Genomic DNA, 9,005 nt, shown 5'->3' on the forward strand with positions numbered 1-9,005 from the left:
CAATGGAGCTGCCCAACTATTACTCGATGTGACGTACATACAGTACAGGGCAGTGGCTCCCAATCTGTTTGGCTTGCAACCTCCTGAAATGAAGAAATGGCTTCTTGAGACCCCTAGTCACGGCTAATGTAGACATGATACTATCATGTGCTCATAAGAACGAAGCAAAATCAAATGAAACTAATTTTATGTAAGTCATCTTGTGACCCCTTAGATCTAAACATTAATTAACACTATCTTGCAACATTTGTCCAATCAGGAACAGAGTAGTGTTCTACCTTTTTTTTTTTAGTATAGGGTCACCATCAGAAGATCAAGTACGTGTTAATTAAAGACAATCACATATTTGTATTGTAAAATACACTTAATAATCTATTATTTGACCGTCTTGATACTAAAACCACAAGTCCAGTCAGGTCAGTTGTTAGTAATAGTTACACTGTACAACAATATGCACTGCTTAACAGATCTGAGGATATGAAACCTGTATAGTTCAGCACACAAATTGAAAGACTGAAAAATTCAAAAAATTATTCCTGAAATCTTATTCCCTGAAAACAAAGGAATCAACAGAAGTCAGACCCAGTGACTGAGTCGTGTAATTATATTTATGCACATGTATGTATTGTGCTGTTATGGACATAAATTCCAGCATTCAGGGCATGCAAAGTATGATTACATTCATGGATTGCTTATGGTGGTTTCATACCCCTCAAATCTCCCATTAAATGGACCCAACACTACCTCTAGCTGGTATAAGAAACCCCACGCATTAGCCAGGATAAGGGTGGATTAGGATCATTATGGAATAATAGTCCGTTTGTAATAATTCAAACTGAAGTGGTTTCATTATGCATTTATTTATAGCCATTTTGACTGATTTTGCTTAGTTCTGGTTAGAGGATAAATGTGTTTTTGTAAGGCCATTTGTGGATTTGTTGTGTGTTGGGGGGAGGAAGGATATGACAATTTGTGGATAGGAGAGAGGGAAAGAAAGAGAGGGGGCGGCTTCTTGAGTAAGCAATCTTTTCACACTATCATAAATCACAGCGTGGCTAACATGCGTCTTCTTTCTCTACACCTAGCCGTCAGGTCCCTATTCACTACGACTCATTCTCCCTGTGTCACGCGCACACACACCTCTCTGTCCAAATCGCACTTCATTCTGCCAGTAAACTTCTTTTAAAATGACGAGAGAGAGAGAAAGAAAGAGCATGGCTAGGCGGCCCGTTCACCTCCTTGTCTGTTACCTATTCTGAGGCATCTGTCTTCAGCTGCCTTCACACACACACACACACACACACACACACACACACACACACACACACACACACACACACACACACACACATAGAAAAAAAAAGTTTTTGGCTAGCAGTAGAGCTTGAACGCGGGCACACCCCGGATGCCTATGCGAGTTCGAGAGAGACCACGGTCACACAACAGATAATTAATGACATGTCGAGCGGCGGAGCGCGTGGAATGGGGACGCATCGGGAACACACACCGGGACACTGAGCGAGAAGCATCCCGGCAGACCTTACCTGCGCTCTCTCGGCGTGTCTCTCCTCCTGGATCTCCTGCTGGTGTTGTGTTTTTTTCCTCTGGATGCAGTCTGTTTTGGACACGGACGGACACAACGGCTGGAGTAAAGAAAACCAGAGAATCCCGTCTTGGAAAACCTTGGACGTATTTTTTTCCCTGATTGCGACTGCTGCGTAATTACGCGCAGTCGACAGTTTGGTTTTTTTCTGACGTGTACTGGAGTCCAGAATAGCACTAAAACAACATTTATGCCAATTAAACCCGCCGTTTAAAGCGCGCGCTACGTGCAGTTATAATACTGGTGTGTCTAATAGAACGCCTACTAAACACAACGTAAAGGAGACGCTAAGCGTTTGCGTGCCCGGTGTGGGAAAAGCCATAAATCTTGAAATGACTCCGCCATAAATCTCCAACAATCAAGCCTACCTACAACACACAAGCTGGCGGGGACTGCTCGGTCTGGGGCTCGCGGTGATACTTTACCCTAAAACGCACCGCGTGCGCGCGCCCACCCCCCCTCCGCCTGTGCTGCAAAATTCCGCGTGTAGTGGGCCGGTGCGTGCCTGGCCAGCACCACAGTCAGTGCTCGCGCTTTTCTTGTCCTGAAGCTTTACACTATCTACCGGCACGAGAGCAAACAGTGGGGTACGGCGCGAGCTCCGCTGGGCCCACAGTATGCTGAGCGAGCCTCCAAAATAAAACGGCTTCCTCTGCCAGAGCTTTTCTGGGTTGAGTGTGACGCTGTATTCCCTTGGCTCCCCTCCTCTGTCTCTACCTCTCTCTACCTCTTTCTTTCCTCTTCTTTATCCTCTGTTCTCTCTGTTCACCAAAAGAGAGGTGCAGATCCTCCAATGCTTTCCACTCTCTTCTTCCTCACTTTCCTTGCTTCCTTCATTCCTGAAGGCTGTTTCCTTTTGGTTCAAAATCGCCTAAACTCAGCAAAACACATCGTTGTTACTTTGTTGTTGCTTTGTTCACTGGTAGCTTGAGACCTGCACCCTTGCGGATTAAAATAAAATTGATTTGTCTCTAAAATAGTTTTTAATTGTCCCCTTGATTATCTGCGGGACAGTGAAGACTATCACGGATAACCCCTGTCTTCCCTCCACTCCCTCGCTCTATTTCCGCTTCTCCGCCGGTGTTTCTCCCAGCCAGGACCACTGGCTTGTTCGTCCTGGCTTTCCTGACGGATTGGCACCGTGAACTGTTCCTGAACCTGGCTACTGACTGACAGATAGAGACTAGGGAGTCTGAGAGGAGGAGGGGGGGGTTCTGGTTCTAGTTCCTGTCCAATAAGTGAGTCTGGTTGAGGTGCGCCATGGGGTTAGCGAGGTTCAGCGTGACCTGCCTGTCCGTCCTGCCAGCGCCAGGGCCAGATGTTGGTTATTACATGGAGTCAAACTGAGAGCGATCAGAGGAGAGGAAGAGGGAGAAGAAAGTTGAGAGAGGAGAGGAAGAGCAGAAATTCCGGTGTGATTTGACCCGCACGTCCACACAGGGAACTGTGTCCGCCGTGTTTGGCTTGTTTACGCACTCGACAGTCTGTCCGATTTGGGCGACTTGCAGTCAAAATCGTGTGTGTCCGTTATGTGAGAAAGAAATGCTTATTTTTAAATAATATATTAATCTAAACGAAAGCAAACGTAACCAAATACATTTCACTTTCAATTTCAAATGTCGGTAAGCAGTGGCTGAATGAATATCACGGAAACTGTCTCATTATTTGGCCTTCATTCTCAGGAAGCACAATATTGGCCACAAAATACCACTTTATTCAGCATTGGATATTAAATGCAGAATTAACAGAAATTATTACGACAGCCAAATGAATATATCAGCCATTCAAAGAGATATGATCTTTGAACATTTTTGGACACTTACTGCATTCTTTATTTCTGGAGATTTTTTCGAGCGCCCCCGTTTTGACGGTATTTTATTCACGTGTACAATTCACTGATGCAGATTTTCTGTTCTCTCTCTCCCTCTCTCTGTGTATTTACGTTATCTACCCACGCGTGTACACACACACACACACACACACACACACACACACACACACACACACACACACACACAGAGTGAGAGAGATAAAGCGAGGAGAGCGAAGAATGAGAGAGAGAGAAGTTCAATTACACGAAAGCAAAGCCGTTATTTTTAGTCTGTGGCCGCTGTGATAAAAGAAAGAGAAGGAGAGGGGAAAGCTCGCGCCTGTTCCCCTCCTCGTGGAAACATTTCCGGCTCTGCAGCTCGGTCTCTCTTATCGCTCTCGTGCATGCCGGCCGGCTAAAGAGGAAGAACGCGCAGCTCGCGGGCTCTGGATACGGTTTCAGCCGATCATTTTTCACGCGCTTTGAATCACTGCCCTCGCGCAGACGATTATAAATTAGCGCGAGGCTTCTTATTGATTTATTTCCGAACGGGTAATCATCTCCGCGCGAGGAAGAGCCCCGGAAGTATCTGGCCTATGGAGCAAGAGACTGGATATCTGCTTTTTAAGAGATAAGGCAATTTAGGCTATGGGTTAATAATAATAATAATAATAATAATAATAATAATAATAATAATAATAATAATAATAATAATAATGCCATGCTGTTGTCCTTTGCTAATAAATCCTGGCATATCGTTTCTAAAAGTTGTCTTGAACACATGTAAGCGTGTTTTGTTAACATTATTTCCCACACACTTAAATCTTTGGCTCGTTAACCTCCAGCGGCTGCAGATTTATGAGGGCGAGCGGTCGTCTGATTTATGTTTGACTGTTTTCGAAGAATCCCTGCTCCAGTCCCATTTTGAAACGCAAGTGCTTTCATTGCTCCCATGGTTTTTGCCTTGTCGCGTTAATTCGGAGAGAAATTAAACCGGTTTTGTCTGCAAGCGACTATTAGAGCCTACATGTAAAACCTTAATGTTAAATTAACTCCATGCAGTAACAGTAAGCACCAATCTTATCTTATGGATATTGAAGGATATGGATATGATATTTTCACTGCCTGGAGGGCTGTTCGTTTGTTGGATTTATTTTCACTGATTAAAGGCCTCTTTTTTTTCCTTTTCTTTTCTTTCTTGATTTTTTCTTTTTTTTTTTTCCCCACAGCGCTTTAGCTGGAAATTCACAGGAAAGCTTGCAGAGCAGCCCACATTTCGTGTATTTGATCTTTTTCTGTTTTATGCCTTTTCTGTTCAAAGTTCAAATTGGGCGACGTTTGTAGAGACCTAGTTTAAAATAATGAGTCATGTTTAATGAGATGGAGTGTTACAGTGGCGTGTTGAGAAAAAAAATATATAATCAAAGACATTTACTAACCATTTACCAGAATGGTCGCTCGGCACACTTGGAGTATTTTTTGCGTGGGAAAAGACCGGAGAAGAAGACAATATGGCTGCCTGTCGTGAGTGGGAAGATGCGCCTTGTGTGAAGTCTTGTCCGCGTGCCGACTTGCTTTCATGCGTGTCTGTGCAACACGGTCTGCCAGACGCGTGGGTCTGCACCGACCTTGTCTTTGACCATATGCAATAAAAGGATGCTTCAGTCACGGTGGATGCAAACAGATTTCAGTCCATTTGTTAAGTATTTCAGCCTTCGAAAAACGAGATCTAGAGCTTCCTTTGAAAAGACACGATTTGAACCAAGTTTCCCTCTGAGCTGCTGTGACTGACTTGCTAAATGAGCAGCGAATACATATGGAATAAATACTCTGTCTCTCTCTCATTCCCACTCATACTCATTTTCATCCGTTTCAGACAATACCTTTTAAAGTACAGCGCGCAGTGAAATTAATCAACAACAACAATGATAAAAATAAGGCAACAATGATAAAAATGTAGTCTAATTAAAATGCACCACAATTCAGCAAATTCTGCCCTTTACCGATTTCGCTCCAGCTTCAACAACATGCTTCCACCAAACATTTAAGAAATCATTCATATATTAACACACACAAAAGCTCACTAGCCGTCTTGTCACAGAGCAGCGACATTTTCAGCTCCCTCCTTCATTCTCCTGGTGTCACAGTGAGCTGATAATGCTGCCTTTGTCCTGCAGCAGGTTTCGGGGTAAACATTAATTTCAGCCTCAAATGTTTGTGGTGTCACAATAGGCTTCTGGCTCGTTGAAAACGCCGCGCTGTAACGCATTAACGCCGTCTATCTGTGTTTTTCATAGTGGGGTAACAAACATGCTCCTCGCATTTGGACTACAGATGACAGTGCAGCTCGGCTGGATTCAGTCAGAGATCTGTGAAAGCAGCGAGCTCTCCATGAGTTGAAGTCCCCCTCCTGCAGCCTGGATAGCAGCAGCAGCAGCAGCAGCAGCAGCTATAATGGATGTCAGACAGGGAATGATATCACTTCTCAACACCGTTTCAAATATTTGAACTATTTCAGCTGGGTTTGATCTGGAACTATCTCTCCAGACAAAACACACTTAACAGTGGACACATGCCTGGGATAAGATAAGATAAACCAACCGCCTCTGCTGCCGTGTCCCCTTCACTGTGTGACGTAGGACTTTTTTAATGCAACACTGTCAGGAACTAGTGATTTGACTAATTTTGAACGTCAACTGTGCGTCCCTCTTAGCTTCAGTTGCTCTCAGTGCAGGGCCACGCTCAAAATCTGCCTCCATTGAGTATGTCCGCAGCAGGCGCCCTGAACGGCGTTTAGAAATATATTTTCAACTCTTCTCTGCCACCCACATCAGATATGAGGTCGAGATACCCTGCAAAATATTTAAATATATATGAAAAAAGAAGGAAAGGCATCTTGTCACTCCTCCCTCTCCCTCTCCGTCCACAGAAATGAGGCGGGATATTGTTTTTGACACGGCGGCGGACAGCAGGAATACACATTTTGAAAAGCGCTGCCTCTTGCTGCTACTGCCATTATTATGTGATGGGAAGCCGCGGAGCCGCTCTAATTTAGTTACACTAAGGTTTACACTGGTAGTGATGGCCGTGCAGGGAGGGAGACAGAGAGGGGGGGGGGATGATCGGAAAGAGCTCAGCCTTGGAAATGTAATTGTAAAGTGATTTCAGGTGCACATCCATCCATCCATCCATCCATCCATCCCACCCTGTAATACAGTTGTTATTACTCTTATAATAATAATAATAATAATAATAATAATAATAATAATAATAATAATAATAATAATAATAATAATAATGTCTTCTAAGTGAATGTTTGATGTGTATATGCAATAAAATTATTGATGTTGCGTTCAATGTCCTCTGTACTTATTGCACTTTGCATATATTGCCAGCTGGCTTCGCACCAAAACAGCACCACACAAGCGTCACCTACTACAGTGAGTTATGAGGTTAGCCGATGAAATTACGTTATTCCATCCCACCCCTCCTCACCCCACCCGACTTGCTACTCGCAATGGGAAAGGCTAAAAATGGTACCACAACCAACTCACAATGTCTCATTGAGTCATTGCATTTGATTTTCTGTAGCCATAGGTAGAATGTATAAAGAAATGCCACCAAATGTGATACGAGATATATGTGAATATAAACTTGCAGCAAAGAAATGGAAAAAAAAATCCCCCCCCCACCCCTGCATGTTACTTTCCTCGCCACATTGAAAGAGAAGAAGAAGGTCTGATTCACGGTGAAGGATTTGAGCAAAGGCAGAGACACTGAGTGCTGACATGAATAATGGCACCCAGCTCCATTCCAGCAGACATCCAAAGAAAACACATTGAAAAAAATGCATGGAGAGAGAAGGAGAAAAAAAAAAAAACTTCTAAAAAATGAACTCAGAGTCAGTGAACAGTCTGGTTTATGAATAAAATTGACTGGACACAATAAAAACACCTCCATTTTCTCTAAATTTAACTACAAGCAGCAGATGAATTGTTTCTTAGAGTACTTTCACCATACAATTACTATATAGAGGTACATTTGGAAAGATGAATGAAGCCAATATAAATTCCAAAGCCAAGCTGGTTCTAGCTTCTGTCAATGCAGAAAGCACTTTAACGGCTGCATTTCACTTAAAACCAGGGCCTAGGCTAATTGTGCTTGAGAAGCCATGGATTCAGTCATTTATATCTTCAGCTTGGCTGCCCTGGCTGAGCTACTTGGATTCACTCACACCTCCTGGCTAGATATATTAGCCTTTCCTGGCCGGCAGGTCCTTTTTATGAGATTTCATGGCGGCCGAGGCGTGCCCAGTGTGCCAAATTTAAACAAATCCCCCGTTAATTGGTCGCCGCAGTAAATCAAGACCCGGAGCTACAGCCAGCCACTGTCATAGTGAGCAAGAAAAAAGGAAAACACGCCTAGTAATAATCAAGTGTAAAAAGGCGGAGTGGTGTGTGTGTGAGAGGGAGGAAGAGGGCATGGTAGAGGAGGAGAAAGAGAGCAAGGCAGGGAAAACGGAGCCGGAACCGAAAGAGGAGCCCGCGGCGGCCGTGGCGAGGTCTCTTCCTCCTCTCCTTCTTCTTCCTCGTTTCGGTGTATCATCGGTCCATCGACCGTCATTTTTCCCCACCGTCTTCCCACAGCGGAGGAAAACATGATTTATCGCGGGCAGCACCGTAAACAACAGCACTCCCTCACAAACACACAATGGCAGCCCCGGCCGCACGCTGACACCCTGCCTCGCTATAAATCAAGAGAAGTAGCTGGCTGGGAAAAGAGAGGAGAGAGAGAGTAAGAGAGAGGGAGAGGGAGGGATGGACAGAGAGGCAGGCAGATAGAGAGAGATGTAGAGGTAGACAGGAGGTGATGGGAGAAAGATGGAGGAGAATATCCAAGTGCTTCTTAAAATATAAACAGCCATCGGCTAGCATTGCATTGCTCCTCTCTCTCTCTCTCTCTCTCTCCGGTTTGCAGGCTGCGCGGCTGCACCGCTTCAACCTATAAACAATGGCTGATGATGATGGGTGGGGGGCGATGTGTAAACAACACCACAGCAACATGCACGATGAGAAAAGACGGCGAAAGATGGGTATTTTTTTGGGCATATTTACCACGATGTTAAAATAGCCTATGATTCACTGAGAGGGATGCGGGCGAAGGCGGCGCAGCGGCGTAGAAGATGAGGAAGAAGAAGTGTGGTTTCCCCCCATGCAGTCCCCTTCCTTCCGCAATACTCACGGTGTCCACAACGACCCGCAAGACGCACACCCGTCCAAATTTGTTTTATTGCAGCCTCCTTCCCTCTTTTCTCTTCCTCTCTCTCTCTCTCTCCGTTGGCGTTTCTCAGTGTCTCCTCTTCTCCCCCTCTCTCTCGCTTTTTTTCTCTCTCTCCCCCTCTCTCCGCTGCTATAGGGGGGCTTGTGTTTCTTTTTTCTTTTTTTTTTTGAAAGGACAGTTGGATTTTCGACGTCAGATACACACACACTGGAGGAGCACCATGTCTTACCGTTATATTCCTGACGAATACATATCTATTCTGCAACCTCTGCATTAATTATTTAATGAATCACGTGACGTGTTGGTCGGGGC

The 9,005-nt window shown here is 44.6% G+C and overlaps 1 protein-coding gene across 2 annotated transcripts in view; it reads right to left on the reverse strand.

Moving 5' to 3' along the window:
- hoxb3a (homeobox B3a) overlaps window positions 1-9,005 on the reverse strand; it is a 39,331-nt gene that overhangs the window by 20,686 nt on the left and 9,640 nt on the right. The window contains exon 1 of one of the 2 annotated variants that reach the window (XM_041958002.1): window positions 1,545-2,540. The exons of the other annotated variant lie outside the window; for it this stretch is intronic. The gene's annotated coding sequence lies outside the window, so the exon portion shown is untranslated. Of the gene's footprint in view, window positions 1-1,544; window positions 2,541-9,005 lie in introns of those variants that run through there. 2 annotated transcript variants of the gene reach the window in all.

The sequence above is a fragment of the Chelmon rostratus genome, chromosome 17 (assembly GCF_017976325.1).
Source record: "Chelmon rostratus isolate fCheRos1 chromosome 17, fCheRos1.pri, whole genome shotgun sequence".
In the NCBI taxonomy this organism is placed as follows: Eukaryota; Metazoa; Chordata; class Actinopteri; order Chaetodontiformes; family Chaetodontidae; genus Chelmon; species Chelmon rostratus.